The sequence below is a fragment of the Rhinatrema bivittatum genome, chromosome 4 (genome assembly GCF_901001135.1).
Source record: "Rhinatrema bivittatum chromosome 4, aRhiBiv1.1, whole genome shotgun sequence".
Taxonomy (NCBI): Eukaryota; Metazoa; Chordata; class Amphibia; order Gymnophiona; family Rhinatrematidae; genus Rhinatrema; species Rhinatrema bivittatum.
In genome coordinates, this window is record NC_042618.1 from 30,651,443 (window position 1) to 30,676,881 (window position 25,439).

Sequence of the window (25,439 nt, forward strand, 5' to 3'; positions counted from 1 at the left end):
GAGGATGCACTTTAGAGTTATGGAGGATCAGCATTTTGCAGAATGCATTCACTATTGAAAGGCCATAATAGAGGGAAGGTACTAGGCTAACAAGCATATGCTTCATCATTTGCAAAAGCAACTATTAGTAGGGGTGTGCATTCGTTTGCAACGTATTGGTAATCTGCGACGTATAGGGCCATATTCGTTGTATTCGTGGGGAAGCAAAACGTATCGCGATTCCCCACAAATACAATGAATCTTCACCGAATTATTCAGCCGTCTAAAGGAGCAAATTGAAACAAAGCCCCCACCCTCCTGACCCCCCCAAGACTTACCAAAACTCCCTGGTGGTCCAGCGGGGGGTTCAGGAGCCATCTACTGCACTCATGTCGTCGGCTGCCGGTATTCAAAATGGAGCCGATAGCCTTTGACCTTACTATGTCACAGGGGCTACCAGTGCCATTGGTCGGCCCCTGTCACATGGTAGGAGCAATGGATGGCCGGCGCCATCTTGTGCTCCTACCATGTGACACCGCCATTTTGAATACTGGCAGCCGACGGCCCGAGTGCAGGAGGTCACTACCGGACCCCTGCTGGACCACCAGGGACTTTTGGCAAGTCTTGTGGGGGTCAGAAGGGTCCCCCAAAACTTGCCAAAAGTCCTTGATGGTCCAGTGGGGGTTCAGGAGCGATCTCCTGCACTCGGGCCGTCGGCTGTCAATAATCAAAATGGCACCGATAGCCTTTGCCCTTACTATGTCACAGGGGCTACCGGTGCCATTGGTCGGCCCCTGTCACATGGTAGGAACACAAGATGGCACCAGCCGTCCATTGCTTCTACCATGTGACAGGGGCCGACCAATGGCACCGGTAGCCCCCGTGACATAGTAAGGTCAAAGGCTATCGGTGCCATTTTGAATACCGGCAGCCGAGGGCATGAGTGCAGTAGATGGCTCCCGGACTCCGTGCTGGACCATCAGGGAGTTTTGGTAAGTCTTGGGGGGGGGGGGGGGGGGTCAGGAGGGTGGGGAGTTGTAGTTAATTAAATTTTAGCCGGGAAATGAAAAAGAATGAACGCATGAACGTATTGGGGGCCCCCCCTTGCCGAATGCAACGTATCTGCCCCCCGATGAATATGAATACCGAATGCAATGTATGCGGTCCCTCTGCACATCCCTAACTATTAGTGCTGGTTTCAGAGGAGGCAACTCAAAACAGCAGCAGCAGAAGCAGGAAAGCCACTGAAAAGGGGAAGACTACCTCCTAAGTTAATCCTCCAGCCCTCTCCTTGATGAGGCAGCAAGCTAATAGCCTCCACCCCTGTGTTGCAAGTCACCATAGAGCAGATGGCTGGTGCTCCGAGTCCATATCACTGACCCAAGATAGGAGACAGGCAGCATCAAAGGGAGTGACATGGACATGATTGCTCTGGATGATCAATCCATTCAGGTGATTGGGAATGTGGGATTTAAACAGCTGCTGAGAATCATAGTCCCAAATTACAAAGTTCTCTCATGGGTAGTGACACCCAAAACATAACCCTGCAAAAGGACCTTGGAATCCTTGTGTACAATAAGTTGAAATCCTCTGCTCAGTGTGTAACAGTGGTAAAAAAAAGCAAATAGAATGTTAGGAATGATATGAAAGGAATGGAGAAAAAAGTGTAAAATATCATATTGCCTCTGTATCAAGACATGGTACAACCTCACCTTGAGTATTATGTACAATTCTGGTTGCCTCATATCAAGAAAGATATAGTAGTGTTGCATCCATCGCTGCTCGATGCCCTCACTCCGCCCTCTTTACCTCTGTGGCGACTCCCTCCGGGTCTGATGGACAGTTAGCTGCTGCAGCATCTCTTGGCCTTCTCCCTCCGGCGTCCCCGGACCGGCATGACGCTACGGATCCGCCATAATTCTGATGATGTAGAGCGCACGCGCGCTCCGATGTATGTACCAGCAAGGGCGCGAACCTCGGGGGCGTCCCCCTGAACTGACGTCATCCGCTTCCAATATTAAGGGTCTCAGTATTTGCTAACGAATCGAGTTAGCAAGGGGAGATTCCTCCAAGCTACTCTGCCTCCTCGGACTTACCAGAGGTACCCGCTCCTCGGGGGCCTCACTCTCTTTTCTCTATTTCAGATTACAAATAGGAACCGGTACTCGCTCCTCGAGGGCCCATGTTCCTGTACACTCTGAAGATTCTCTACTGTCTGGAAGCTATCGCAGATGAAAGTTCTCTACTACCTGGAAGCTATCGCAGATACAGACATTTGTGAGTTACTATTTCAGATTACAGATAGGAACTGGTATTAGCTACTCGAGGACCCATGTTCATGTACACTCTGAAGATCCTCTACTGCCTGGAAGCTATCGCAGATACAGACATTTGTGAGTTACCATCGCTCTCTCTCAGAGCTTTCCCTGGAACCAGGTACTCACTCCTTGAGGGCCTAACCATTTCCAGCTACTGAGCTTCTTAAGACCTTATGTGAGTTTTGTCATCCAGTTCTGGCTATGTATACAGCATACCCTGTCTACTCACTATCTATAGTTTTCTCTACAGCTCAGCATCCCTGGGAACACCATTCCAGTACCTGAGGGACTTCAGCCCTGCCGGGCATATCATCTCACTACTGCCACTTCTGGTGGTTCTTCTAACCTGTCTAATAAAAGAGTTATCTGTGTCTGTCTCCATACCCAAGCCTAGCCGGTGGTCCCTCTCAGGATATCCTCCTGGGGGCGCTGTCATCTGCATCGGCCCAGGGATCCACCTATCTACATTTCTCTACAGCCGAATGCCCTCTCTAATTACTCCGTTGGTACAGATTCCTAACTCCTCCTACCATGGGAGCTGAAGCATTATAGATTGCTAACTCCTCCCTCTATAGAAGCTAGTTCATAACAAGATTGCTAACTCCTTAGCAGAGGAGTAAAGCCTAACAAGATTGCTAACTCCTCCTTCCTTAGGCGTCAGCACTATCTGCTTGCTCCTCCCATTAGCATAGCAGATCATAACAAGCAGAACTAGAGAAGGTACAGAGGAGAGCAACAAAATGGCAAATGGGATGAAATATCTCTCCTATGAGTTTACACAGGCCCTTGTAGTTGGTGACTCGATCATTAGAAATGTAGATAGTTGGTGGCTGGTGGACAAGAGAATTGCTTGGTAACTTGCCTGCTTGGTGCGAAGGTGGTGGACCTCACACACCACCTAGATAAGATTAAAGTACCAATAACATAGGAAGCTGCAGGAGGGAGGTTCTGGAAGACACATTTTGGATCTTAGATAGAAAGTTGAAATCTATAACCTCCAGGGTAGTTTTCTCAGAAATGCTCTCTGTTCCATGTGCAGGACCCCAAAGGCAAACAGAGCTCCATAATCTCAATGTGTGGATGAGACAATTGAACAGGGAAGAAGGCTGTCGGTTTGTTAGGAACTGGAAAACATTTTGGGGAAGATGAGGCCTTTTCCAAAAGCATGGGCTCCATCTTAACCAGGGTGGAACCAAGCTGTTGGCACTAATTTTTAAAATGGAGATAGAGCAGCTTTTAAAGCAGATGATGATGAAAAGTCAAGAGTGGCTCAACAGCATATGGTTCGGAAGGTTGTAGTTTTTGAAGGATACAAACAAAACACTGAAATTAGGGTGTTCCAAAAGTGATGTTCCAATAAATTCTAAAGTAACCAAGGTGCCTTTAAGTAAAGAACAGACAGAGATTCTAAATGACCCATGTTAACTGAAAAGCAGGTACAACTGAAGCAAAGCCTCTGAGGGAGTCAGCTGGACCATTAGATGAGTGAAGAGTAAAAAAGGCAGTAAGGGAAGACAAGACCATAGTGGAGAGACTAAATTAATTCTTTGCTTTTGTGTTTACTGAGGAAGATATAAGGGAGATACCCATGCCAGAAATTATATTTACAGGCCATGTTTCAGAGGAACTTCGAATATTTAATAGGAAAAACTGACAAATTAAAATGTAGCAAAACACCTGGACAATATTTTATACTTCTCTCTCTCTCTCTCACTCCACCCAACCCGCTTTTTTGCATAAAACACATCTCCCTGTAGGCACATGATCTCTCCTGTCACCTCAAGTACCTCTGCATTCTCCTTACATGTCAAAAATACAGCCCTTGCATCAGACTATGATGCCCCGCCCACATCTGGTGGCCTAGGTGAACTCCTAGTGCTCCTAATGGTCCCGCTGGCCCTGGTACTGGGACTACTGCAAAAGGGTCTTGGAACTATCATTGCACTTCCTCCACCCCACAGGGAGCCCTGAACTGAGAGTCTAATTGCTATCTATGGAGAAACAGAGAGAACTATGTGCAGAAAGGGTCTCATCATCTCATTTTCCTATGTTCCCCTGGGTGCCAGTTAAAGGATCTGTCCCACCCAGGGATTACATATATAATACATATTGTATGAATCAGATATGAAATAAATGCACATAACAATCTTATAATTAAACTCTGGACATTGAACACTAAAAAACGCCGGTAAAGCAAAGCACCAATCTCTTCCTGAAGAACAAGCAAATGGGGGTAACAATCTTGTATAACGTTCTGTGATGAAATGATCTTGCATCCAAACAATCTGCAAACATCTGTGCTGAACCCATGCCCTGAGGACAGCACTAGATAGTTCTAGAATACGACTGGCATGAAACTACTGTGCAAGCTCCGAAAGAAAGCCTTGACGTTTCGCCAGTAATGGCTTCATCAGGGGGAGAGAATCAATGAATGTCACAATCCAATGGTGCAGAACACGGGTTACTTTGGTTTCTTGCTGTGTTTGGCGTAAGGCAGTTTTGCCGCTGGGTGCGTGTTGTGCTCTTCTGTCACTGGACTTGGGGGTGGGGGTATGAGTCTTACACCATGTATTATATAGTTAATAAAGAACATTAAAATGTTTTTATAATTGTTTGCTTTTCAGGTTACAGTGTTCCTTCGTCTTTTCATTTCTAAATATATGTATATTGGTTGTAACTTTCTGAGTAATTTTCTGCCATTTTTTTGTGTATATATATATAAAACAAAACTAAAGGGTATTATGAGGCTATAAACACTTTGCAGCTTTTTCAAAGAATCTTTGTTATATATTTTACAAGATAAGAATTTCATAAGTATCGCATAGAATAAGAAATATTGGCTTGTTTTCAAAGTAACATTAATAATCTTTAGATTCAGAATTGATCACCTTATGGCATACAAGTTATTTAACAATTAAAAGTTTGCATGTTTGAGTAGGGTGCTTTTTAAGCATGTGCTGATTTAAATTCCTTGAGGCCTACTGGTACAAGTATAGCAGGCTTACAAGTCTGCAGTTTCTTCAGTAAGTTATGAATTGTTTTCTTTCATCCTTTTAGCAAAATTATAGAGGTAGTAATATTATTAAAACAAAAAAACTAAAAATTACTGTTTTTGATGTAGTTCCTTAAATGGGCATATTTTTCACACAGTGAAAGGAAGGAAGGAAGGTCAAGATTTTATTTACCTTCTCTACAAAAAGGAATATTGAAATTGGTTTTCAAACTCCTTGCAAGAAGCATCAAGCATATTCAGACACAGTCCAGATAGCAAAGTTAGCCAGATAAACTTATCCGGCTAACTTTAGAGGCATATTCAAGAGTGCAAACGCTAACTAAAACTGGCTATCTTTAGGAAAGCTCTTTGGCCCAACCAGATTGCCCAACCAGATTTAGCCTGCTACATTAACTGGCTAATTCTGAATATTGGAGTTAGCCGGTTAATATTACCAGCTAACTCAACTCTTCCAAACTATGCCACGGAATGCCCTCTTATTTAACCGGCTAAATCTAACCGGCTAGAATTTAGTCGGATATGTTCCCAAGTATTAATTTATCCCCTAACGTATGAGTTAGCTGGCTAAATGCTTTTGAATATGGATCTCATCAAAAATATCCATTAAATAATATATCTTATTGTCCGGGTCACTTAGAAATACCCAGCAGATCCTAATGAGATTCAGTCCTTCTTGCTCACTGCAGATGTGAGATGTAGCAATCCTCCAGTCTACTTGGCTAATAATTAATGGAGCATTCCTAAAGAAACTTGTCGACATCTTTTTTAAACTCAGATACTTTGAGCATATCTGTTATGATTCCGGCTGCTTCGCAGCCTCCCCTCACCAGGGGACCTCAGCGAGCACACCCTTCAGGCTATCCAGTCCCCTCCTTTCTGCCTGTACCACACCCAGAGACTCCAGCTCTACTTAACTTTGTCTGTCCTTTGTTTCAATGCTTCTCCATTGAGTCTCTCTTGGCTAACTGCCATAGCCACCTTTGCCTTGCTTTGCCTTGTCTCCTGGCCTCCAGGACTTCTGACCTCAGCCTTGCCTTGCCTTGTGGCCTAAGGGCCTTCCTGTGCTTTGAATTGTTACGTGGCCTATTTGGGCCTTCTTCTGCCTTGCCCTTGGGGCCTTCCTTATCTGCACTACGTTTGGTCCTTTATGTCATGTTCTGTGTTGTGATTCTTTTGTCCTGTCCTGTCTTAGTCTGCTCTGGCCTCAGCCATTTCCATTATCGCCTGCATGCTGTTCTCGAGTTCCAGTCTTGCCTGCACACTGTTCCTGAGTCCTATCTGCATGCTGTTCCAGTCCAAGCCTTGGTTCCAGTATTACATGCATTCTGCACTATTCTGTCCAAGGTTTGCTCCAGACTTACCAGACTGTCCAGCTGTGCTCCAGCCTCACCCTATCATCCCATGCCACTCCAGAGGTGCTGTTCACTATGCTCCACCTGAGCAGAAGCCACAACAGAATGCAGAAGCCATCCATTGGCTTCCCAAGTGGAGGCAGGACCCCTAACTAGCCCGATGAGTCTGATGAAGATTCTGTCTCCTTGTAACTGCCTTAGCTATAGCCAAGTTCAATTTAAAAGTTGCTAAAGTGAAACCAGACCCTCCCAATCCAACCATATGGGAGTGCAAGGGGTGCAAATGTAAAAATCCCATGTCTATAAGGATTTGTCTTAACTGTGATGTGCCTAAAACAATTTTGGATACAATACCTGCTCTTCCAAAAGCCTTACAAGAAAAGCCTGTTTCTATATTGGTTTCAAGTAACATGCACTCACTGAGATCCCTAGTTCAGCCAGTAATTAATCTGCAGCATCAGAAGCTGAAAACAGCAAAACCTGCCCTTGAATTGGAACCCCTGATTTTTACTCCTTGTGCAAATTTAGCAAAAAGATCTTACCAAGGTATCTTAAAATCTTTACCAGTGAAGACTGACACAGAACTTAATTGCAGTGATTGCTGGTTTTTCTGTTCTGTTTGCAGATACCAGATTATCTGAAACAAAAAGGACTAATTGCCTTAGAGAAGGCTCAGTTCATGTCAGCTGAAATCCAGCAGCTACTAACAAGCTCTTCAGTGAAGCCTCTGAGAGCAACATCTGCTTTTACTAGCCTTAAACTATACACACAAAATACAGCTGTCCAGACACAGAAGAGCTCTGCCTTAGACACCCAGTGCTCATAAAAAAGCACTGTTCAATCCCTCAGCCCAGCAAGGGGTTCCAGCTTTGCTCAGGCCAGTCCAGCACAAGGTTCCAGTTTTCTGCTATCCAGCCTAGCAAAGGAGTCCTGCTTTGTGCCAGTCCACCTAGCAAAAGGTTCCAGCTCTGATCTAGCTAGCCATCAAAGGGCTCTAGTTTTGCTCCAGCCAGCCCAGCAAATGGCTCTAGCTCTGTTCCAGCCAGACCAGTAAATAGCTCCAACTGTTCCAACCAGTCCAGCAAAGGGTTCCAGTTCTGTTCCAGCCAGCCCAGCAAAAGGCTTCAGCCAGTCCAGTGGAGGGCTTTTGCCCAGATGCAGCCAGTCTAGTGGAGGGATCTTGCTCTGATAAAGCCAGCCAGCCCTGAAGAAGACATCCATCCAAAGCCTGACCTTGTATGCCCAATAGGGGGCACCTGTCCACTGTCATTCTGCACAGAATAGGGTGCCTGTCCATAGCCAATCTACTCAGCAGGGGGCACTTGTCCACAACCAGTCTACCCAGAAGAGGCATCCAGCCACAGTCAGTCTGCCCAGGAAGGGGTGTCCATCCACAGGCAGTCTATCTTGTAAGTGCTGCTTACTCTAGCAAACAAATTCTTAGCTGAGCCTCTCTTTGCTATGACCCCCATGCAAAACGGAATCCAGGAGGAGGGGGTCTTAAAAGGGAGGGTACTGTTATGGTTCCAACTGCTGTGCTACCTCCCCTCCATCAGGGGACCCCATTGAGCATCCCTTTCAGGCTGGCCAGGTCCTTTCTTCCTGCCTACATCACACTCAGAGTCCAGCCCTACTTAACTCTGTCTGTCCTTTGCTTCGATGTTTCTGCATCGAGTCTCTCTTGGCTAACTGCTGTAGCCAGCTTTGCCTTGTCTTATGGCCTCTAGGTTTTTTGACCTCAGCCTTGCCTTCCCTTATAGCCTAAAGGCCTTCCTGTGCTTTGCCTTGTTCTGTGGCCTATCTAGGCCTTCTCTGTCTTGCCCTTGGGGCCTTCCTTGTCTGCATTGCCTTTGGGACTTTATGTCATGTTCTGTGTTGTCCTTGTCTTGTCCAGTCCTGTCTTAGTCTGCTCCTGTCTCCAATATCACCTGCACACTTTTCCTGCATTTGTCTTCTCTGCACGCTGTTCCTGAGGTCCCGTCTCACTTGCACACTGTTCCTGAGTTCCAGTCCTAACTGCATGCTATTCTAGTTCAAGCCTTGGTTCCAGTATTACCTGCATCCTGCACCAGTCTGTCTAAGGTTTTCTCCAGCCTTATCAGACTGTCTTGTCATGCTCCAGCCTTCCTCTGTCATCTCATACCACTCCAGAGGTTGTGTTCACTATACTCCACTTAAACCAGAGCCACAAGAGGATGCAAAAGCCAACCATTGCCTTCCCGAGTGGGTTCAGGACCCCTAAGTAGCCCAGTGAGTCTGTTGAAGATTTGTCTACTTGTTAACTTCTCTTTAGCTATAGCCAAGTCCAAGCTGAAATGTGCTAAAGTGAACCCAGACCCTCCCACTCCAACCATATGGGCATGCAAGGAATGCAAATGTAAGAATCCCATATCTATAAGGATTTGTATTAACTATGATTTTCCTAAATCAATTTTGGACACAAAACCTGTTTTTCAAAAAGCTTTACAAGAAAAGCATGTTTCTACATTGGTCTCACGTAACATACACTCACCGAGATTCCAAGTTCAGTCAGTAATTATTCTGCAGCATCAGATAACTGAAAACAGCAAAACCTGCACCTGAATTAAAACCGCTGATTTTAACTCCTTGTGCAAACACAGCGAAAACTACTTTCCAATGAAACTTAAAATATTTACCAATAAAGACTGACAGAATTTAATTGCAGAGATTGCTTGGCTTTCCTTTTCTGTTCATAGACACCAGACTATCTCAAGCAGAAAGGACTAATTGCCTAAGACAGATCTCAGTCCATGTCAGCTGTAATCCTGCAGCTGCTAATGAGCTCTTCAGTGAAACTTCTGAGACCAACATCTGCTTTTACTAGCCTTAAGTTATACACACAAAATCGAGCTGTCCAGACCCAGAAGAGCTCTGCCTCAGACACCCAGTGCTCATAAAAAAGAACTGTCCACTCCCTCAGCCCAGCAAGGGGCTCCAGGTTTGTTCCTGCCAGTCCAGCAAAGAGCTCCAGCTTTGTTCCAGCTAACCCAGCAAAGGGCTCCAGCTCTGTTCCAGCCAGCCCAGTAAACAGTTCCAACTTTGTTCCAGCTAGCCCAGCAAAGGGCTCCAGTTCTGTTCCAGCAAGCCCAGCAAAGGTCTCTAGCTCTGTTCTAGCCAGCTCAGCAAAAGCCTTCAGCTTTGCTCCAGTCAGTCCAGTGGAGGGCTCTCACACTGATACTGCCAATCATCCCAGCAGAAGGCATCCATCCAAAGCCTAACCTTGTACACCCACCAGGGACACCTAGCCACAGCCAGTCTGCCTAAAAGGGGTGGCTGACCACAGTCAGTCCACCCAGAAGGAAGTGCCTGTCCATAGCTAGTCCACTCAGCAAGGGGCATCTGCTCATAGAAGAGGTCATCCGTCCACATTCAGTCTGCCCAGGAGGGGGTGTCCGCCACAGTCAGTTCACCTTGCAAGTGGTGCTTACTCTGGTAAACAACTTCGCAGTTGAGCCTCGCTTTGCTACGACCAAGAAAAAATGGGATACAGGAGGAGGGGATCTTAAAAGGGAGGATACTGTTACAGATCTGGCTGCTGTGCAGCCTCTCCTCCACCAGGGGACCCCAGCGAGCATATCCTTCAGGCTGGCCAGGTCCCTCCTTTCTACCTGCACCACATCCAGAATCCAGCCCTACTTAACTCTGTCTGTCCTTTGCTTCAATGCTTCTGCATTGACGCTCTCTTAGCTCCCTGCCTTAGCCACATTTGCCTTGACCTGCCTTGTCTTGTGGCCTCCGTGTCTTCTGACTTGAGTCTTGCCTTGCAGCCCAAGGGCCTTTCTGCAATTTGCCTTGTTCTGTGGCCTACCTAGGCCTTCCTCTGCCTTGCCCCTTGGGGTTTTCCTTGCCTGAAGTGCCTTTGGGCCTTTATGTCATGTTCTGTGTTGTCCTTGTCTTGTCCTGTCATGTCTTAGTCTGCTCCAGATTCAGCCAGTCTTTCCTGCACACTGTTTCTGAATCTCATTCTTGCCTGCACGTTGTTCCTGGGTTCCAATCCTAACAGCATGGTGTTCCAGTCTAAGCATTGGTTCCAGTATTACCTGTACCCTGCACCATCATGTCCAAGCTTTGCTCCAGCCTTGCCCTGTCATCCTGCACAACTCCAGAGGTGGTGTTCACTACGTTTCACCTGAACAGGAGCCACAAATTAATCTTCTGTCAAGAAATTCTATAATTCTGTCTTAATTTGTTTTAAATCTGCTACTAGTTAGTTTCCTGGAGTATCTAATAGTCCTAGTACTATTTGATAGGAGTGGGCTGGCAGAAAAATGTTGTTATTGTTCTGTTTTGTTTCCTGTTTGTTTCGTTGGTTTTGTTTCATTTTTATCTTGTTTTGTTTTGATAAGTTTTAGTGTATACTATAGGGATGTGCAGAGCAAAATTTTATGTTCATATTTTTTATGTCCGAAAGGGGGTCCCACTTGCGGCCAATATGGACATAAAAAAAATCCAATGAGTTGGGTATATGTACATATGTGCAAAAAAAAAATTTAAACCCCCTCACCCTCCTTAATCCCCCCCCCAGACTTACCACAACTCCCTGGTGATCGAGCGAGGAGTGAGGACGTCATTTCTGCAATCCTTGGCGAGAAGCATGTGACGTCGGTGGCACGTCGAGTGACGCGGCGTCACGTGATTCCCGGCTCGTTCGCGCCGGACGGCTCGTTCGGCCCAAAAAGAACTTTTGGCCAGCTTGGGGGGGCCTCCTGACCCTCGACGTGCCACCGACATCACATGCTTCTCGCCAAGGATTGCAGAAATGACGTCCTCACTCCTCGCTCCATCACCAGGGAGTTGTGGTAAGTCGGGGGGGGGATTAAGGAGGGTGAGGGGGTTTATATTTTGGCTCAACAATCGCGATTTCCCACATATCGAACATATCTATGTTCGATATGTGGGAAATCCGATCGTTTATGTCGAATCAATTTTTTACTAATGCGGTCAATCCGAATGCACACCCCTAGTATACTATGCCAGGTTCTTGTGGCCTGGTTTGGCCTCTGTTGGAAATAGGATGCTGGGCTTGATAGATCCTTCTTCTGACCAGCTTGGCAATTTCTTATGTTCTTAATTTTTACACACACCTAAATGAAACTATATTGCTCTGAGTTAGTGTACATTTAAACTTTATAGAGCGCACTAAAACATTTAGAGGCTATCTTTCAAACTTGTTCACAGTACTGCATTTGTGCATCTAAGTGATCGCATAGAGATTTATCCTACTATTTTATAAACTGTGCAGTGGGTTGATGCAAAGATTATAAAATACAGTGTAGTTCTGCTCTGAAAGTATGGGCATATTTTTCAGAACATGCAAATAATTCCAATGCAAGAAAGCACTTACTTTTTCTACCTATTTTATAAACATACACGCATATATTTTATGTGCAAAAAACCTGTTTTAATTGTTGGGGAAACACTGAGCTGTTCTTTGGATCGCTCATAGGTCTTGTAACCATTTTTGAATAATTTATATCTGCATTCTTAAAAATTTTCTAAAAATAGATTGAGTGGTCCGGGCTACCTCCATGTTTTTATAGAAGGTCTAGTACTTGTCCCGGCTTCCTCACACCCGTTAGCTTTAACATATCTCTGTTACCATCGCCTGTATAAATTTTGAGCTGTGGACTGTCTGTTAGAGTGGTTATTTCAAGTGTGATGGCATTTGTGGGCTTTTGTTTTCCAAAAAATATATATATTATATGTACGTGTAAAAAAAAAACCCCTGATTTCTACATGGAGACAGGTATTTTAAAAAGTATGAGCATATGAGTTTTGAAAATACTTGTGTGCATACTTGAAATCACCAGTTTGCTGATAACCTCCTCCAGTTCATCCAGTCTGTAACCAGTTCACATATACCCTCCTGAATTTCACCCTAAAATCCCCCTCAGTTCGCACAGACCTCCCACCCATAAATCGCAGTCAACAGATAAGTCCAATTTCTAGGGGTGTGCATTCGTTTGCAACGTATTGGCAATCTGCAACATATATGCCATATTCGTTGTACTCGTGGGGGGTCACGAAACGAAAGGCGAACCCCCACGAATACAACGTATCACTAATGAATAAACCCCCACCCTCCTGACCTCCCCAAGACTTGCCAAAAGTCTCTGGTGGTGCCGCGGGGGTCCTGGAGCGATCTCCTGCAATTGGGCCGTCGGCTGCCGGTATTCAAAATGGCGCCGATAGCCTTTGCCCTTACTATGTCACAGGGGCTCTCGGCGCCATTTTGAATACCGGCAGCCGACGGCCCGATTGCAGGAGATTGCTCCAGGACCCCCGCTGCACCACCAGATACTTTTGGCAAGTCTTGGGGAGATCAGGAGTATTCAAAATAGCGCCGATACCCTTTGCCCTTACTATGTCACAGGGGCTACCAGTGCCATTGGTCGGCCCCTGTCACATGGTAGGAGCAATGGATGGCCAGCGCCATCTTGTCAGCCCCCACATGCATATCTGAATCGCGAGCTGGCTGTCATGCATCCATATGCATGCGATCACGTGGAACATGGTGGCAGTGATTGACATGTATGGTAAAGCTGGCATGCATTAGGTTGATCTCTGTTAGGTAGTCTACTTCGTGGATGAGCTGCGTGGTGTCTACATCTGTTTTCTTTCTGGTTCTGGGGGGTGAGAGTAAGCCATCATGCTCGAAAGCAAGTGCTAGGACATAGTTCCTCCTAATATATTGAGCAGGATTCTCTGACAGGACTTGACCGCCTGCCTCTCCCTGCTTTCCTGCCCAGCAGCGGCTACTTTCCTCTCTTGCCACAGCATTTCTAGTACGGCATCTAATTCAGTTTCCCTACGTGCCTGTGGTACTGCAGCAGCAGTGGCAGCAGTGGTGACCCTCTCCACTCCTCTTCCTCCAGCTCAGCTTTTTTTATGAGCAGTAGCTTCAGCGGCGGCTTGAGTGGAAGCAGCAGCTGCTGTGCGCACTCCTTCTTCTATCCTAGCTCTTGCTGGCTTTAGAGCAGACTCTTGTTTACTAAAAGAGACATGTGCCCAAGCCGTTTCTGCTTCTGCACGTGCCCTAGTGGCATCTGCACTTACTGCGGGCATCTTTGAATGGACAGATTTGAATCGCCGTCCAGATCTTGTCGTACGCCTGGAAAAGCTGGAGTACGGGGGTGCAGGGTTTTTTGGATTTTTTTTTTAAAGTTCTCAATTTTTAGCTGTGCTTCTTCTATAGTGCTTTGCACTATACTGTAACATTCATGAGCAATAGCTTAGTGAAAGTCTCTTTCCTGGAGACTTCTCTGTGTATTGATTCTTTTCAGGAACGTGAAATATCCATCTGACTGGAACTGATAACTCTTCCAGCAGTATGCGAGCTGGTTTATGGATTGCAGAACTCCTTCTCTACCTGAAGCGCTAGTGCAGCTCTGCACGTCGCATTCTGATCTGCCCCATGCAATATCGCATTTCTTTTGGTCTTCAGTTTTTTTCAAGACTCATATTTCTCTAATTCCATCAGTGTCAAGTTATATCTTCTTTTGGCAGCAATAGTGACTGAGGATGGAATCTCATTTGCATCTTCACAGAGCACAGGGTTTTCTGAGAAATTACTTTGTGCTTGAAACAATAGTAAAAGCTGACAGGTATTAGGTCAAGGAGATGTCGGCAGCTGTGCAGCTCAACAAGTTGAAACAGTGAGATCCATATTCAAAAGCATTTGGCCTGCTAACTCAGAAGTTAGCTGGTAAAATTAATATTTGGGCACTTATCCGGCTAAATTTTACCTGGCTAATAGGGTAGCCAGCTAGAATTTAGCCGGATAAGTTAGGGGCACTCCGGGGATGTAACTGAAGGAGATGAGTTAGTCCACTAATAGGGTCATCCATCAAAATGCATTATGGCGTTAACGCTATAAGGCATGCAATAATCATGTTACACAAAGATGAGATTTCTACAATGTTCTCTCGCCCTAGCTTGATGGATTCTAGAGACACTGTAGAAATCTCATCTTTGTGAGACTTTTTTCACTACAAATGATGTCAAATCTTCACCGAGGTGCACCTTGCATGTAAAACTGGCCTCTAAACCATAAACCACCACCACCATCTCACCTCAAGCTATTAACTGGCCCTCCTCTAGAGATATAAATAGTTGACTACCAAAACGGCCTTATAAATAATCTCTCTCTCTCTCTTACTGCACCCCGCGAACTACCGATGCAAATCACTATGTTAGTGCGCAGTGTGATAATTCAAAATTACCATAAACATGCCCCTTTTTCTTACCGCAGGCATTATCCATGCAATATTATAGCATTTTGATAAATCTAGGGATAAGTTAGCTAATCAGAGTTAGCTGGCTAACTTAGCTGGCTAAGCCTGCTCGGGCCAAAGATCTATCCTAAAGTTAGCCAGCTATAGTTAACCAGTGACCTTTCAAATAGCCAGCAATATTCAATAGTGCTGCTGTACTACCGAATATACCTTCAAGCTAACTATGCTATATGGATTGGGCCAGATTTTTAAAGGAGCGCGTGCAGGGTACATTTGTGCACGCTACCCGGCGCGCACAAATGTACACCCGATTTTATAACATGCGCACGCTACCGCGCCCATGTTATAAAATCCGGGGTCGGCACGCGCAAGGAGCTGCACACTTGTGCACCTTGCGCGCGCCGAGCCCAAGGGGAGCCCCGATGGCTTTCCCTGTTCCCTCCAAGGCCGCTCCGAAATTGGAGCGGCCTTGGAGGGAACTTTTCTTTTACGATTCCCCCCACCTTTCCCTCCCTTCCCCTAACTAACCCACCCCCTGGCCCTACCTAAACCCCCCCCCCCCCATCTTATTTGACAGAGTCGTGCCATCCCCCAGCACAGCCTCTGTGCCAGAGGCATCGGGCCCGCCCCCAGACCACCCCCGGACCGGCACCATGCCCACAGCCCCACCCCCGGACCACCCCTTTTTCGAAGCCCCTGGACATACGCGCATCCTAGGGCTTGCTCGGCGCATGCAGGGGTAGGTTTTCTGGGGTTACACGCATATATTACGCGCGTAACCCTTTGAAAATCTACCCCATTGTGTATGAATATGGCCCTCGATGTTTGCAAGCTCTTTCAGCTACTGAAGCAATTACTGCTGGGAGAGGAAAGAGAGCCGGCATGATTTGAAACCTGTGCTCTGATAGTGGAAAAACTGAAACTTAGGAGTAACTTTTAGAGAGCTGTATAGCAGCAAATCACAAATCTGTGCTTAAACATGCTGAAGGAATCCTCCTACTTCACTCTCTTGAAAAGTCCATCCAGTTAGACTGAATTCTCCGATTGGTAAACTCTTAAGATTTCAATGCTTTTTAGTTGCTTCTTACAACACATCTTTTCATCTTTGTGCTGCTAGATAGCTAGATAACTTTAGATCCAATTTTAGAGAACCAGATAGACTCAGTTCTTAACTTCCAAAACATTCATTAGAAGAATGAATAAACTTAGCAGTCATTGCGATGTAATGGAGAGAAAAGTAACTGCACAGATTCTCTGGAATTTTCACAGCCGTGATGAGTTTCTCTGGAGCATTGTAGCTGAATTCAATTTATAATATAGCTGGAACTGATAGTTGGTAACTTTATAGGTAATAAGCATTGCTTTTCTCAGAGATTGTGATAGAGGAAACAAAACACACTGCCTGCTTATGTTGCATGTGCCGGCCGCGGCAGGCCTGCGGTCAGGCCCACTTACCCCCGTTTACCTCCTGCAGCGTCAGGTTCCGCCTCTCTTGCAGCCGTGGGCAGCCGCCTCTGTGCTCGTGCTGCTCCCAGTGCTCCCAGCTCCTCCGCGGATGTCCCAGCTCCGCAGTGAGTCTTGCTGTGTGGCCCACAGGGAGACGCTGTCGTCTCGCGCCGCGCCTCCCCGTAGGCGCGCGTGCACTTGCTCTACCTTTAAAGGGGCCGCGGCGGGAAACCAACCCAAGGTCCCGGATGATGACACTGGGTCCCATTTTATAAGGCTGGGCCCAGCCAGTGCTTCCTTGTCTTAGCAACAGGTCTCCATACTTGTCGTGTACTAGTTGCTTGTTCCTGCATGTTCCTGGTTCCTGGCTTGTTCCTTCTTCGACTGTGTTCCTGATTTCCGGTCTTGCCTTGTTCCTGATATCTGTTCCTGTATCGTCTCTTCCCCTTGTTGTGCTACTAACTGATACTTGGCTTGACCTCTGCTTCATCTGACTATGCTACTGATTGATACCTGGCTTGACCTCTGCTTCATCTGACTACGCTCCTAATTGCTACCTGGCCTGACCTCCGCTCATCTGGCTTCATTTCTGCCTGATTCTTGGTTTTGACCTTTGTCTCGCCTGACCATCCTCTGCTTGGCTCCTGGTTTGATCCGTGCCTGTATTGCCACTCCTCCTTGCCTGCCACCTGCCCTGACCACATCCTGTTCTCCCATGCCTCTGCTGAATCCACTCTGGACTTGGCCTCTCAGGCTTCGGCCTGTTCTTACTCGGGCACCCTCTTCTCCTTGGCACCCGGGCCTCCGGGACTCTGCCTCATCTGGACTTCTTCTCCTACCACTGCTGTTCCCTGGCTGACTCTCTCACCGCCTCTTGGAAGACCTCGGACGGAGGCCCACCTAAGACCAGCCGGCCCAGGTACCCAAGGGCTCAGCCTGTGGGGAACAAGTTCTGGTATTGGCAAAGCTCCAGCCAGCCTCCGTCAATCAGCCAGCTCCATCTGCCGATGGTGGGGACCAGTAGGGCTTGCCCTGCGGATAGCGTCAACCCCACCTCGGCCCAAGGGTCCACCTCCTGTGCAACAGCTTAGATGAAAGCCTTTTTCAAAACTCAGAAATTTCTCCTGAATAACAAACTGTGCCAAGATGCCTTGCGTCTAAGGAACCAATTGGGAATGGAAAGACACCCAGGGTAAGAAAATGCAAAGCAGGTAATATCCACTTAGGAAGGTCAGAACAATCACATTGCAACTCTAATGACCTAACAGAGCAAAGGTCATATGCCCTGCAGAGAAACTAAGTAAAATAATAATATAACCTCAGGACACAGATTGGCAGTGCAACAAGGAAAAACATATAAGGTAGACTATGCGTACAGAAGAACAATACCTTTAAATTTTATTGAGTCCTACCAGTTGGGAGCTGCTAGGGTTTATTTATTTATTTAAAAGTTTTTATATACCGGAATTTAGCTGGCTACCTTCATTCCGGTTTACAGATAGAACAACTTAATACATTTGGGAGCAACTGACAACAAACAGGAAAACATCTGACATCAAACGAATTAAAAAATAATAAATAAGAGACATCAAATAAGTTAAAATCAACATCAAAATGCAACTTGGATAACTTATATCAACTATTTTAAGTGATGAGGAGAAGGACATGGAGTATAGTCCGGATTATGATATAGCGTAAGGCGGCGAGTATTGGAGCTAGATGAATCTATGAAAAAATGATTATTATGAGCTTGAAAGAAGGTGTATAGAATTGACGTGACGGTATATTAATGGTTTAAAACGAGCTCTTATGATGATATTCTTGATATTGCGGTTATAAAATTGACTGTGGTTAGGTGATGGATGTTATGAGTGGTTAGCCAATTCCATCTTTGAAGGTTTGTCTGAAGATCCATGTTTTGAGTTCTTTCTTGAAAGTCTTTTTTTCTTTGTTTTCTATAACCTTAAAAAAAGAAAATAAAGTTGACCAAAAACCATATAGGCATGGGATTAGAGATGTGAAATCTTCAAAATAGGTTTGTCAAACAATTTGACAAACAGAAAAAATTTTAAGATCCATCTAATTTGTTCAACTAACACATTGAAAACACTTTTTTTTTTCAAATCTGCAGATTTCACTGAGTTGACGGATTTTTGTAAGTTTTTGGAAATCTGAAACAAAATTATAGAATTTATTTCGAGCTTTCTTCAAATCTGTTGGTAAAAAAAGAAAATCCATCAGATTTCTCTGAGGAAAATCAAAAAATTACATTAAACTAGAACCAGGCAGGAGTTTGCCTGCCTCTTTGAATGTCTTTGTATGAGAGTCTGCAAATAAAACTCAGAATTTTCATTGCCTTATTCAAGCTGGCATTTATGATCAGGTGACACTGCTAAGAATATACAGTAGAAAAGTGTTAAAATTAGAGTATCTTGTATGTACTGTCATCCTAAATTAATTTGTTACTTTTTGATCGTGGCTTTATTATTTATTTAGTTTGCCCTTTTATTGTTTTCTGAATAGAATACCCAAAGGAAAGCTTTCAGGAAGCAACATTGCTTTTTTTTTTTTCAATTTTTACCTTCTGCAGATTTTGCTACCCACGAAATGTGATTTTTGCATAAAGTATCCCATATGGCTGCCATAGGCCGGAGGGGTTGCTAGTATCCATATTTAAAAAAAAAAAATCCAGATGTTGTTAATCTTCCAAATATCTTAAAAACTATGTCATTGATGATTGACAGTTTATGAGTGTATTAATCTCTTGCAGTATTTTTTTCCCATTTAAAAAATAAAGCTATGCAAATATAAATTTATTTGAGCTAAAATATACACTGTGACATGGCATCCACCAGTACAATGTCAGATCACATGTGAAAGACAGAATTTTCTTAATGGGAATATGTGAACCTCTATAAAAGAGTTCAACAAATTCAAACAAAATCCATGGATTTGTCAATCTGGTTCATAAACCTTCTATTAAAGAGATAAGCTAGTTATTCTTGGCAATGTCCGTGGCACATCCATGGAAATCCATAGCACATCCACTCTGGATTTACTATGGATAGGAAAATGTTCTATGCTATGGTCCATTTTGTATTTTCTGGAATCTCAAGTACAGCCATACATTTTCTCAAACGCAAGCCGACTCGTTGGACACAATCCTATTTGTTATAGTTTGGGGTCTAGGCAATAAATTTTATACTGCGTAGTTCTCTGAAAGTATGCGCATATGTCACAATATGCGTGAGGAAAGCGTGTGCTTTCTCTACCTATTTTATAAACAGTGTTTTCTACATGCAAAGAAAAAAATATGCATGCGTAAAAGCCTGATTTTTATGCGGAGGCAGATATATTTTAAAATATGCAAATATACTTGAAATCAGTTTACTGATAACGCCTCTAGTCTATCTCCAGAGTTCTCTGAGATGCTCCTAGTATTTCACCATGAACTCCCCCCAGTTCCCACCCAAAAAATATCAATCAACAGATGAGAACGGTATCAATTGCACTGGTTAATTAGCAGGTGCTTTTTATTTAAATTTATTTAGAAAATTTCTATAGGCCACATTCTGGTAAAAAGTGAAGTCAGTGGAGCATAAGAATTGCTTCCCCTAATGTCTGCAATAGAAAATGAAAAACAAATGTAATGAACAAACATATTTATTTTGTTTGGAATGAATCTAATAAATTACATAGAAACATAGAAATGACAGAAAGAAAATTAATAAAAGGTCCATCCATGTTATAATTAGTGAAGTTTGGGTGGACCCTTGGACACTGTGGCAGCTGACCACACCCACGGGGGAAAGTCCCGTGAGGGGCCGCAGGTCAGACTCAGCTCTGGACACACAAACACAGATATTTCTTTATTTAGACAGTTTGAGAAACTACCAGAGGTGGCAGTAGTGAGTAGAAGATGTAGCCCGGTTGGGCTAGTATTTCCCAGGGCGCTGGAACAGTGGTTTCTCCCGTAGCAGTGCTGTAGTGGAGAGAACTGAGAAAATGACTACAATAGAACATTCACAGAGTCCCAAATATGGAGAAGCCCCGAGATAGGGAGAGCTGGCCCTCGAGGAGCGAGTACCAGATCCCTGGGGGTAGAGAGACTCGTTGGCAAAGTACTCACACAGCGGTTCCACGTAAGAGATGGCACTGGCTCTAGAACGGGGGCAGGCCCTCGAGGAGCGAGTACCTGGTTCCAGGGAGACAGTTCTGAGGAGTGGATGATAGTAGTACTCACTGGTGGTGTCTGTAGCGAATTCTTCCAAGTAGAAGAGGAGATAGGGGGCAAGATGGCGGCGTGAGCAGTCGCACAGAAAGATGCTCTCGAACTGTTCTTACCTTGACTGAAGATGCCGGCGAAAAGGAAAGGCAAAGTTAGGGTATTCCCGCTGACCCTCCTTTGCCCAAAATACTGAAGCGGATTACTGAATATGCGACTGCTCTGGTGGTGAAAACGGGAGACGAAGTCCCCGCTGCGGCGTTAGGAGAGGGAGCTCCAGCGCCGCCTGGGGAGGTCAGCCTCAGTCTCCCGGATTACCGACCTCCACCGGTGCCTATGCAGTGGGCGGACCCCCAGCAGCTAGCGCCCTCTGATGACATCACCCACTCGCCGGAGGGGGGATGCCGAGATGGTGGAGTGGTGCTATCCTCGCGACTCTCTTCCAGCCTGCTGGGAGCAGCAGTTATGCCGGGTCTGGAAGACCCGGCGCCATTAATGTCTCCAGTTGACCCGAGTGAAGAGAAGAGACTTCTGGAGGTTTCTTCGGTGAGAATTTCAGCATCGTCGATGGAACAGGGAAGGGGTGAGTTTTCTATCCCCCCTAAACCGGCCACGGTGACGCTGGAATTGCTGTGAGACTTGATGGCCAATATTGGCCAGTTTGTTAAGGAAGCAGATGATAGATATAAGAAAATGGAAGCAGAAATGCAAGCCTTAAACCTTAAGGCGGAGGGTTATTTTAAAGATCTTGGAAACCAGCTGAAAAAAGTTGAGAAAATAACTACACAAGCTCAAATGGTGAATGTTAAAATGATTAAAGATCTGGGATCCCAGTCATTGGAAAATTATAACAGACATTTGAACTTGAGATTCCTGAACTTTCCACGTGCTTTAGGAGAAGATGTCCAAAGCACATTAAAAAAGTTTTTCTTAGAGAATTTAAAGTTTGAAGAATCTAAATTGCCAATTGTGAATAAAGCTTATTTCCTGACAAAGATGGATAGGAGAATCGTAGGAAATCAATTGGGAATGTTAGAGAATCTTACTCAGTTTATAGAAAGTTCTGCGATTGAGATATTGGGCAGGGGTACTTTCTTAGTATCCTTTGTTATGGAAAAAAGATATTAGCAATGTGATGAAGGCGTACTTTCAAAATTTGTCTGAAAATTTCTATGGTCAATTGGTTAAGATTTTCCCTGACTTTGCTAGACCCACCCAATTAAGAAGACAGGAATTTATTAAATTAAGACCTCAGGTGGTAGCTTTAGGCTACACCTTCTTATTAAGATATCCATGTAGATGTCTTATTAAAGGAAAAGGAGAAAATTTTGCATTTACTGCTGTAGAACAACTTAAGTCTTTCTTAAATGCTAGGACTGTGACCATAGTTTCATAACAAGTAAACTGAGGTAATCATTAAAGTAAACACCACCTATAACGTTAAGCCAGTTTTACTTTGTAAGCTTTTGCAATTACTCCCCTTGGATTAAGGCCCCACTCAAAATCCTTTCGATTCCTCGAAGGGCATATATGTGTTTCAGATGAAAATTTATTCAAGATGTAGTGTTTAATCTTAATTTTCTTCTTATGCTTTTCTGTACTATTTACCTGAAAAGTATGATTTATGTATACTTTATGAAAAATCAATAAATTGTGAATTAAAATAAAAAAAAGAAGAGATAGATGCAGGCAGCAGATCAGGGAACATGGGCCCTCGAGGAGCAAGTACAGGTTACCAGAAAGAAGCAAAAGAGGCCCCCGTGGAGCGGGTACCCCGTTAGCAGAAAGAGTCCAATGGAAGTTGGAAAGGCAGAGTAGCTGGGAACGGAGAGCGAATCCCATCTGTAAGAATCCCCCTTGCTAACTCAACGGCTAGCAATAAACAGTAGGCTTAAATATTCGGGCAGCGTGACGTCATCACAGGGAGTCGCCCCTGAGGAACGCGCCAATGAGGAAGTAAGAATGAGGGTCGCGTGGCGCACGCGCCCTAAGGTACCTGGAGAGCATGGCGGGAGGCAGCGCCCAAGCCGGTCCGGGGAAGCCAGAGAGGACGGCAGGCGGTCGCTGCGGCAGCCAGGCGTCTGTGAAGAGCAGGAGGAGCCATAAAAAAAGGAAAGGTAGACGGAGTGAAGCTGTCGGGAAGTGACGGTCGCAACAATTCAGTCTGCCCAGCAAGCTTATGGTAGCACCAGCCGCGCCATACAGGTCTCCCCCATAAAGGCATCATCAGAGAGTAGCAACTGCTGTGTGGTACAAGTTACCCTCATATCTAGTTTCCCAAACTGTTAAAGTCAGGGCCCTTGTCGGTTGCTGTCTGAGCCCAATTCCCCGTTTATCTCTTGCCGTTGAAGCAGAGCGCAATATTGGAGTTACACCACAAGTATAAAGCTTACTGGTTAAGGGTAGTAACAGCTGCATCAGCAAGTTATCCCCATGCTTTTTCCCAGACCGTAAAATTCATGTCCTTGTTGGTTGCTATCTGTAACTAATTCCCCATTTCCTCTTTTCCCCCAGCCATTAAAGCAGAGAGCAACAATACGATGCATCAACAGTATGAAGACTTATTGGTTAAGGATGGTGACCGTCACACCAGCAAGTTACCCCCATGCACTCTTTTCCTCATTTCCATCCTCTAGCCTTTAGGAATCCAGTGTTTATCTCATGCCCCTTTGAAATCCTTCACCTTTTTTGTCTCCACCACCTCTGAATTTTCTATAATCGCCAACTCCACATTCCTACCCCATTTTGGGTCCAATAATTACCCAATAAGTACATGGATGAAATAATTTATGGAACAGTGCATGTACTTTCAAAATATGCAAACTGACCAACTACTGTAAATTATGCTTTAAGCCCTTTTTCAAGTCAGCCTAGCTCATAAATATCTAGTTATCAGTGGCTATGGCAGAAAAGCTTTTTTCCTTCATGATCCTATTAACTGGCACTAATGAATGTTGCTGATTGGGATCTGTGGCTACATCAATAAGGATTATTATAGTTGTTTTACTTCTGTACTATAGAGCTGACAGATGTAAGTAAATTAAGCCTTATGTAATGTGCATAGGATATGTAACCTTCTTTTTAAAAGTCATTTCCCTAGTTTCAAGTCGCTCTGCAGATCGAGCACAAATGACAAACAATATTACCATCTAATAGACACTGAGTCAATGGAATTTCCATTATGGTATTGATCTGCTTTCCTCATTGATTACACAAAAAATTGGCAGATCATTTCCCTGCCTCTGGGAGGCTTGAATGAGTGGAGAACATGTTTCATTCCTTCACTTAACCAACTGGTATCTGTAACACCATTCTCTTGGAACTCTTCAGATAAATAAAGTGGGGGGTGAACAGTGACACTTCTGGAACATTGGAATGGATTTTGTCAGTTTTGTTGCTGTGTAGATTACTGACCAATGCCTTTGTCAAGAATTGTATCTCTCTTAAATATGGCTGTGAAAGATGTCACCTTTCTCCAAATGCTAAACCACATTCACATGGCCGAGTCTGATTCATTTGAAACAAATGGCGAGTCCATAAATGAAAAAAAATATTTGTTCCATTTGTTTATGTTTCCCATTTATTTCTATGGACCATTGAAATTTATGGCTTTTTTGTGGCAAAAAACAGGTGTAAGTAACTATAGCAACCAGCCCTTCCCTGTGTGACCTCACGGCCTTGTCAGAGCTGAGTCAGAGCACAATGGCAAGAACACCACACACATGACAAATCACAATGAAGAGTTTTGTAAAGTAGCCTGTTGCTGCTAGCTGGATCCAGTGACGTTGACCTACTCCCACCGTAAGGACTTAACATGTACATGAAGCACTGCATTTCTCCTTGAGCCTTAGTAAGAGAATGACATACTATTTGAAGCTCCCACAGAGTTGAAAAAACATTTTGGATTATTGGCACTGGTAAAAATGTGCTGCTTCTATTCTTCTCTGTGCTCCATTTGTTTCACTCATTTTGCCAGTCAACAGAGAAAGACACCTTTTCTCTTCACTGGGGGAAAATTGGATGGGAGACAGTGTGAGTGGCAGTGAAAATGATTTTTTTTTCTGATGGGCACTAGTGATGTGGTTGACCAGTGAACAGAGACTGAAGTGAAGAGCCTATATCAAGCTACCACTCTATGTCAGTGCTAGTGCATGCCTGCATGGTACTGTATACAGCACAGCCTACATTCACTGGGATGGATTTTAAAAGGGTTACGCGTGTAATATAAAAGTCTCCTGCGCACGCTGAGCCTATTTTGCATAGGCTTGGTGATGCGCGCAAGTCCCGGGGCTTGAAAAAATGAGCGGGGAGTGGGCAGGCTGGGGTTGGGCCGGGCCAGGGCGGGGGCAGGGCCAGAGCCTCCAGGCACAGCAGCCATTTGCTGCTGTGCCCGGGATCACGCGCCAGCCATCACCGGTGCATGCAACCTATGCCTGCCCAGAGGCAGGCGCAACTTAAAAATTAAAGGTAAGGGGGGTAGGTAGGGCTGGGGTGTGGGTTAGGTAGGGGAAGGGAGGGGAAGGGGGCGGAAGGAAAGTTCCCTCTGAGGCCACTCCGATTTCAGAGTGGACTTGGAGGGAACAGAGGAAGGCTGCTCGGTTCAGCCCGCACAAGTTGCACAATTGTGCACCCCCTTGCACGTGCCGACCCTGGATTTTATAACATGCGCGCGGCTGCATGCGCATGTTATAAAATTGGGCGTAGATTTGTGCGCACCGGGTTGTGCGCACAAATCTACACCCGTGCATAGTTTTTAAAAACTGGCCCACTGTGTGTATGTATGAGACAGACAATTCTCCACACACACAGTAGAGCAGTACTATGGGGGGGTACAGTTACTTTACCAACAGA